Genomic DNA, 7,899 nt, shown 5'->3' with positions numbered 1-7,899 from the left:
TATATATATATATATATATTCATTTTTTTTCCCCTAAGAATGAGATTTTATTGAACATATTATTCTCTGGAGCCTTCCACTGGAGGTGAAGCCTCAGGCAAGTTCTTAAGTCGCTCTGTGCCTCAGTTTCCCCAAGTGTAAAATGGAGATTACTAGTACTTGCCTTGACATAAGGATGAAGTTAATATATGTTAGCCACTTGGATCAGCACCTGGTAGGTGGTAAACACTCCATAAATGTCAGCTATTATGATCAAGTTGAACCAAAGTTTATTTAACCAGTTAAAAACTCAAAACAGCTTGCAATAAACATCCTTGAAGCAAAATGGGCTAGTAATCTGGGACTATTTCCTGAGAGAAACTTCTGCATGTAGAATAGCAGATTAAGCACTTGCATACTGTTAAAGGTTTTCATTCACTTGTCTAAATTTTTCTCCAGAAAGAAAGAACAACTTACATTCACATGAACAGTGCCAGAAGGCTCCTGCCCGTGAGATCTTGAAAAGAAGCAATGCCCTGAACTGGGCTGTTTCGTATAGACCTTGAGGGTGGACCCAGTCTGCCCATTGACAGCCTCCCATCCAGTGTGTGGTTGATGGCACCGCAGCTCTGGGGGCTTTAAGTGTCACGTACACCCTCCCAGCCCAATTTAGTTTTCACCTCGAGGAGAGCTGACCACACCAGTGAGCCCTGCCCAGAAATGCTAAAGGGACTCCGATCACATTTCCAAGTCTGAGCCTGAGCCAGTTTACCCACGGCTTTAAGGACAATTCAAGTGGAAAGAAAACAATATATTCCCCATTCTCAGTGGCAAGGCCAAAGGAGCCCAGCAACAGAAACTGAGCAGCCAAAAAGCACAAAGGGGACCCTGAGCACCCCAGGAACGCTCGAGAACAGAGACACAGCAGAGAGACGTGGGCTGGGACAGGTGCCCAGGGCAGGTCTGCTGGAGTATCTGCAGGGTCTGGGGCCAGAGTACTCGTGAGTGCTGCATTGTATATGCCAAACTGTTAAGTTTTAAATCAAGCTAACAAAGTAAAACAGTTAAATAAAATAGGTTCTATCTTCCTACCTCGAAAAGTACTCCGCCATGAATACCTGGAAGGCCAGGTTCATGATGGGGCGGGGGGGAGGGCGGCCCCAGCCTGGCCACCTTCTCTTCCCCCACTTCCCCCAACCTGGGCTTCATGCCCCCTGCAGGGAGCCTTGTGCATACACACACAGAGTCCCAGCTAGTGTGTGTCCAGTTCCACCTGTGACACACCCTTGCCACCCCAATGCCCGGGCCTGGGGTGGACACACGGCTGCACAGTCTGCCTGAGGCCCTGGGAGGAGGCTGCACAGGCTGTACTATGTGCTTAGCACACTCCAGCAGCAGGAGTGTCATCCAGAAAGGGGAATGCAGAGAACGCTTGGCCCACTCTTGCCTGGGGCTAGAGGCAATGCCATCAAAGGGCCCAGACCTTGTCCTCCCGAGCTCACCAGCAGAGAGCTCCCTGTTCTTCCAGGCTATGGTCGACCCTTCCCAAGTGGTCATTTTGCTTTTAAAAATGTGTCTTGGCTAATGTCTCAGAATCAGTTCATGCCACTATTTCTGCTGTTGGCCACACTGAAATCCGCCAAGTAAATTTTGAACTTGCATAGCATGGTAATTATAGTTATATTCTGAAATCGCTAGGAGAGTAAATTTCAAATGTTCTCACTACAAAAAATCAGTGGTCAGGCGCGGTAGCTCATGTCTGTAATCCCAGAACTTTGGGAGGCTGAGGCGGGCAGATCACTTGAAGTTAGGAGTTTGAGACCAGCCTGACCAACATGGCAAAACCCCGTCTCTACTAAAAACACAAAAATTAGCTGGGTGTGATGGCACCTGCCTGTAGTCTCAGCTACTCAGGAGGCTGAGGTAGGAAAATCACTTGAACACAGGAGGCGGACGTTGCAGTGAGCCCAGATCATGCCACTGTACTCCAGCCCGGGCGAGAGAGCGTGACTCCATCTCAAAAAAGATAAATAAACAAATAAGTATTTGAGGTGATGACTACATTAATCATCTTGATTTAATCATTCCACATTGTACACATATATGATCACTTTGTACCCCATAATATATAATAATTATAATTTGTTGGCCCAGCACAGTGGCTCACACCTGTAATCCCAGCACTTTGGGAGGCCAAAGTGGGCAGATCACTTGAGGTCAGGAGTTCGATACTAGCCTGGCCAACATGGTGAAATGCCATCTCTACTAAAAATACAAAAATTAGCTGGGCATGGTAGTACACGCCTATAGTCCCAGCTACTCGAGAGGCTGAGGCCAGAGAATCGCTTGAACCTGGGAGGAAGAGGTTGCAGTGAACCAAGATTGTGCCACAGCACTCCCACCTGGGCGACAGAGCAAGACTCCATCTCAAAAAACAATACTAATTATAATTTGTCAATTTATAATAAAATAAAAAAATTGAACTTATATATCTAAATGCAAATAAGGAAAAAAAAAGCCAACCCAACAAATTAGAATCTTGCCTGGCATTAAACTAAATTTTAGGAGATTCATGTTTTCATAAAAAATACAGGGACAAGTGAAATAAAATTGGCAATATATTGATAGCTGTCAATGCCAAACAACAGGTAGACAGGGGATTCATTTTTCCCTCTACTTTTGTGTTTGAACATTTTCACAATTAAAGGTTAAAAGTCAAGGTTTTAAGCCATAGTCAAAACAAAACAAGAGCCTGGTAAGATCTGAAATCATGATCTTACAGGTAAGCTACAAAAACCACGGGGAAGGCCGGGCGCACTGGCTCATGCCTGTAATCCCAGCACTTTGGGAGGCTGAGGTGGGCGGATCATTTGAGGTCAGGAGTTTCAGACCAGCCTGGCCAACATGGTGAAACCCCTTCTCTACTAAAAGTACAAATATTAGCCGGGCGTGGTGGCGCATGCCTGTAGTCCTAGCTACTCAGGAGGCTGAGGCGGGAGAATCACTTGAACCCGGGAGGCAGGGGTTGCAATGAGCCGAGATTGTGCCAGCGTACTCCAGCCTGGGCAACAGAGCGAGACTCCGTCTCAAAAAACAAAAACAAAAACAAAAACAAACAAAAAACCCACCGGAGAAGCACACACCATCCCAGTTTACATTTTGTAAATACTATGCTGAGACAGCCTCCAGCTAGAGGAGAGGAGGCAAACCAGTCCTGGAGGCAGACAGACCACCGTGGCCCTGGGTCCTGCTCTAGTTTCCCATGTCAGGGACCCTGGAACCCTGGCCTGGTCCTACCTGTGGTCCCAACTTTGTCCAGGAGCATTTATAAAATGGTGACTCATTTGATTCTCTGTGGTCCTCTGTAGCAGATCAAAATTCCAGTCTGTGACCAAATAAATCTAGCCATAAAGTCTGGGAAAGTGATCTAGGCAACAGTTCAGACTGAGTCCTGCTCCGCCCTGGGGCCATCTCACCAACTCAAACAAAGCTAAACAGAGATGTGGCCTCTGCACAAACAGCAGCTGGGAGAACCTGGGGGCCTGGTGTTTACACAGAATCTTTCCCCCCAGAAGCTCAAAGTAATTTAGGGACACACATTAATTAACTTAATTAAGTCTCTCAAGCCTCCTGCCCCATCCCTCCTTCCCTGCTGCCTGTTCACAGCAAAGCCAGGCTGGGCTGCAGGAGGCAGGACATCACTCACACACAGCCCGGACTGTAAACACAGGGACACCCTCAGGCCCCATTCCTGGGGGCTGCTGGAGAACCTTGAACTTTGGAACACTGTCGTTTACTCTGAAAATAGACAAAATCCATTAACAATACGCACTTTTCCCTAAGTTTACAAGAGACAGAGAGGAATCGGTTTTTGTCCCATGTGCAAATAAGGGAACATCTGTTTGTTAATTGTGGATTATTAGCCAGGGAAGCTGGTACCGGTTACGGGGCTTCCCACCTGTGCTGAGAAGGCCAACTACCCTCCAGTCAGGTTCCTGAGACTTCATAAAGGCCTTTTAAATCAGTGCCAATACATTTGGCTTTTCTGCCTCTGGAATTTCTGCTCCCACTGATCTACATAAAAGACAGATTCACAATCTAATTCTTTTAGAAGCAGGAATTTGGAATAATTCCTTCAACAATCCTGCTAGCAGGCCAGATGACCTACTGTGAAGAGTTCACTTTAGCACAGGACAGGTGAGGACAGGTTCAGATGGGAGGAGTCCAGCAATCAACGAATCACGGACCATCAGTTTGTCCTCAAAATCATAGTCCAGTTCAAGCCCCTGTCTCCAGGCCTTGCCTGAAAATGATAAGGAACCACCCAGCCCCTTCGGCGAGAGGTACTTTTCCAGTTAGGATCCTTCAGGAATAAAATGTGCTATGAAGGGGCAGTGCCTGTGGTCATCAGGCCCACTCCCCTCATCTCTTCTCACCCCTAGGAAAGCAGCTGTGTGCATCCGAAGCAGAGCAGGACAGAAGTCAGAATGACTCAGGGGACGGGAAAGATCATTACCCACTGAGCAATTACCCACAACTTCAGCCTCAGCCTCTCATTACTAACTGGGAGGGACCCCTCATAGGAAAACCACAGCTGAAGAGAAAAGGAAGCTACCCCCAACCCTGAACCTCAAGGAAAGGGTGAAAGGTCAAGATGAGACCACCAGCTATGCCAGCTGTCACTAGTGTACTGTCCCATGCAAAAGTAGAGATTGCAGCCTTCTTGTAAAAATTCACCTTCTTGGGTCAGGCGTGGTGGCTCATGCCTGTAATCCTAGCACTTTGGGAGGCCAAAGCAGGTGGATCACCTAAGATCGGGAGTTAGAAACCAGTCTGGCCAACATGGCAAAACCCCGTCTCTACTAAAAATACAAAAATTAGCCGCGCATGATGGCGTGTGCCTGTAATCCTAGCTACTGGGGAGGTTGAAGCAGGAGAATCACTTGAACCCGGGCGGGGGTGGGGGTGTTGCAGTGAGCGAAGATCGCACTTCACTCCAGCCTGGGCAACAAGAGTGCAACTCCGTCTCAAAAAAAAAAAAAAAAAAGAAAGAAAGAAAAAGAAAAAAAAAAATCACTTTCTCCAAGAAAGGAAAGTAAAACAGCTAGCTAGCCCTTTGGAATACAGATGGGAATTTCAAGTTCAGAGCCATTTTATCCAATAGTGATACATTTAGGATATGTTGAAAGTTTGAAACAACTTTCTAGTAACAGAAGCCTCTCTCCTACAAACCTTCTCTGGACCAGCAAAGCCACCAAATGCTACAGCTGCTTTTTAAAAATAGTTTCATTTCACTTAAATAAGACCGACTTTAAAAAATTAAGTTTTCAGGCCAGATACAGTAAGTAGTTCATGCCTGTAATCCCAAAACTTTGGGAGACCGAGGCGGGAAGATCACCTGAACCCAGGAGTTCGAGACCAGCATGGACAACATAGTGAGACCCCATGAAAAAAAAAAAAAAGAAAGAAAGAAAAGAAAAGGGAGAGAAAAAAAATCAGCTAGGCATGGTGGCACGTGCCTGTAGTCCCAACTACTCAGGAGGCTGAGGTGGGAGGATCGCTTGAGCCTGGGAAGTTGAGGCTGCAGTGGGCTGTGATTGTGCTACTGCATGCCAGCCTAAGCAAAAGAAGCAGCCTTTGTTTCAAAAAAAAATTTTTTTATTTTTTAAGTTTTCTACTGAAAAATGAATGCTAGGTTAAATGACAAATGTGGACTGCACATGAGTTGAAGACCAGCCAATTCCTTTCTTACATTCTCTGTTCTAAAATCTGGTATACTGTAATCACCAACGTGATGTAAATCTCAGCCCAAACTTCAGCTCCTAATGGAAAATATGCACTACATTACTGTCATTAATCATTTTTAAATCTTCACTTTTGAAAAAATAAAATTTTTCTAAGCTGCTTCAAAGAATTCTTGAATGTGTATGAACCTGGCTTAATGTTGCCGTAATCCAACTGAAGGACATTTTAATCTATTTGATGAAACAGTAGTTTTGTACCGTGAAATTAATCTTTTGCTTCTGATAAATGTGGTATGAAGTAGACATCTAAAATGGAATGAAAATTTCCGTGGCTTTCTTTCAAGGCTATACCAAATGACCAAACTTAGACTCTTCAGGACAGCACACATTGGAATAACCTGAAAATAACTTAATCTACAATTTGCTGCCCACTTTTGATGCTGAGAATACTGGAGACATTGGTTCAGTAATCAAGTGACTGAGAACAAGCTGGATAAATGCATGTTAATTAAGTGATTAGGGAATCAGAAATAGGAGAGTCCTTCCAAGACATACATCCAAACTAGAGCCGACACACACAAATGTGAAAACAAGGTTAGAGGCATCTATGAAACATCCTGTAAGTGACTGCCTGCTGCATTTGCCGACCACCTCAGGTACAAGTGACCCTGGGCTGTACCTTGTTTAGCTAGGAATACCGGAAAGCTGTTACAGCTGGACGCCTACTGGTGGGAGCCTACTCTCCGGTGTCCACATTTTCAAGTCTAACAATCAGACCTGGTTTCACGTGCTTTGCTGCTACCCAGGCTTTCCTTATAATGGTTAGCACAAAACAAGGGATCCAGGTTAGTGATACCAGGAAGCCATGCATTGAATGACATTACAGAAACAGCCACATAAAAGTCAGGTGGATGATGTCACCTTGGCAAGCAACTTTCTTAGCCTCTTCGGGCCTCAGTTCGCTCATCTGCAAAATGCGGATAATAATAACTCTTTAGTAGAATTGTGAGAATGAAGTGAGATAATGTCCTAAAGCCCATAGCACAGTGCCAGTTTCAAGGCTTCTGAAGTCCATAGGTGAAATTCGCTGGCTTGGCAGGATCTAAGACAGCATAAAGGTAGGGTCATGGTATATTTGCTTACAAGTTCTATAAATTGCATTACTGGTGCTTCTTGACCAAGTATTTACGTGAGACAAAGGTGCCATCAGCAGTTTCTCCAGAGCCTTTTTGGGGCTTTGGTCCCCATCCCCTCCAGGAGTGGAGCCGCCAACACAACCAAAGGGCAATCACTGGTTTTATCAACAGGTGCAAAAGAAAAGGCGCCAGGCGCAGAGTCAGGCCGGCTCCTTAGTCAACCCCAGGGGATCCTCATCAATACGCAAAGCGCCCCAGCCGGCTCTCCAGCAACCACATCCTCTGGCCGCGCGGGCCGGAGATCCCCGTGGAGGGGCGGCCGGCCTCCGTGCACCACCCGCCCAGCCCGAGCGCTCTCTAGAGTCCCCAGTCCCACTTCATTCAAAAGGCCACCCCTCCGCGCGACCCCCACGCCCCGGCAGTCCCCGCGCCTCCCGATTCCCTCGGGAAGTGGGGTACCCGTCTTCCCAAGGCTGGGCGAAGGCAGGCGCCCTCTCCTCCGGGCGTCGCTGCCCCCGGGCCGGACTCACCCAGCGTGGCCACCGTGCCGGCCTCGAACAGCAGGCAGTCGCTGCGGCCGCGCGCCTCCAGCAGCACGCTGCAGTCCCCCGCGGCCCCCAGGCGCCCCAGCAGCCGCAGCCCTTTGCTCAGCGGCCATGACGGTCGGGCCCGCTGCGGCGGGAGGCCGGGGGGCCCCCCCGCTGCCCGCCCCTCCACGTCCGAGGGCGCGCTGCCGGCGACAGCCCCCGCGCGCCCGCAACTTCCCAGAGTTTCACTTTGCGCCGCCGCTCCCGCCGCAGTCCGCTCCTCGCCAGGCCTCCTCCGCTCCTCCCTTCCTCCATCCTCCTCACACCCCCGCCTCCCCGGACTGGGGCAGGTGAGGGCGCGCCGCCGCCTCCCGCCCGGCCCCGCGCTCCCCCCAGCGGCCAGGCAGCTGCGCGAGGCCGCGCCCCGGGGCTGAGGCTTCCCGTGGGCGGGCGTGGAGCGGAAGGGCCTCCCAGATGCCACGCATTCCTCGCCGCGGAGGAGGATGCCCCGCG

General features: G+C 48.7%; 1 protein-coding gene across 1 annotated transcript in view; it reads right to left on the bottom strand.

Moving 5' to 3' along the window:
- SYNJ2 (synaptojanin 2) overlaps positions 1–7,634 on the bottom strand; it is a 125,933-nt gene extending 118,299 nt beyond the window's left edge. Inside the window, exon 1 of the mRNA XM_017889620.1 lies at positions 7,390–7,634. The gene's annotated coding sequence lies outside the window, so the exon portion shown is untranslated. The remainder of the gene's footprint in view (positions 1–7,389) is intronic.
- Between the last annotated feature and the right edge of the window lie 265 nt (positions 7,635–7,899).

This window comes from Rhinopithecus bieti, unplaced genomic scaffold (genome assembly GCF_001698545.2).
Source record: "Rhinopithecus bieti isolate Rb0 unplaced genomic scaffold, ASM169854v2 scaffold_18548, whole genome shotgun sequence".
NCBI lineage: Eukaryota > Metazoa > Chordata > Mammalia > Primates > Cercopithecidae > Rhinopithecus > Rhinopithecus bieti.
This window is presented reverse-complemented; position numbering and strand designations above follow the sequence as displayed.